General features: G+C 34.3%; 1 pseudogene; it reads left to right on the forward strand.

Moving 5' to 3' along the window:
- The first annotated feature begins 253 nt into the window (after positions 1 to 253).
- LOC134937036 (5S ribosomal RNA) lies at positions 254 to 372 on the forward strand (annotated as a pseudogene).
- Positions 373 to 833: the final 461 nt, after the last annotated feature.

Genomic DNA, 833 nt, shown 5'->3' on the forward strand with positions numbered 1-833 from the left:
TGGCCAAGAAACTCTCCCAAAGAGAAATGTTCTGGATTTTTCAACTAAAAACTACACATCCTCTTGGCTTCAATGAAGGATACGAAATCGCACCCTTTTTGTGAAGAAGGCGTTGACAAGCAAGCAATATGGATGTGTATAGTACATTTTACTTTGTTCCACTTGGCACCCTGCACCTTGTTAATTCATAAGATAGAGTGTCATATATTCCTAATAAAAACCTGTTACTGTGTGAATAAGTCATTTCGCCAATGAATACAGTCACACCGCACTGGCACACGCCCAATCTCGTCCGATCTTGGAAGCTAAGCAGTGTTGGGCCCAATCAGTACCAAGTGGGTAACCACTTGAGAAGATTGGGTACTGTATAAGGGCAGACCAGAGAACTCGTAACGGCAATATTATAAGGGAATATTGACACATGTATATTCACACTTCACAGTACTTTAATATTTATTATACCAGTTTCACCAAAGCCATATACTCCTCACTTTTATTATTCTATATTTTTTATATTTATTATATATATATATTTTTATTATATATATATTTATACACCACCTTGACACCTCGTATCCACCATCACAGGAGTTTTCAAAAAAGTTTACTCCAAACCCCTCCCCCTCTCACTTATCACAATCATGTATTCCCAATCACTTTGCACCAGCTCATCAATTTATATTTATTTATTTACTTTAAATCTTTGGTATATATTCATGTAATATCCTACAATAAATACTCACTTTTTACTTAAAATATCCCTAAATATGCTATGTGTCTAAATGAAAGGTCCAAATAATATTTAATAGATAATACTCTCTGCATAAGTAATA

This window comes from Pseudophryne corroboree, chromosome 6, assembly GCF_028390025.1.
Source record: "Pseudophryne corroboree isolate aPseCor3 chromosome 6, aPseCor3.hap2, whole genome shotgun sequence".
Classification (NCBI taxonomy): domain Eukaryota; kingdom Metazoa; phylum Chordata; class Amphibia; order Anura; family Myobatrachidae; genus Pseudophryne; species Pseudophryne corroboree.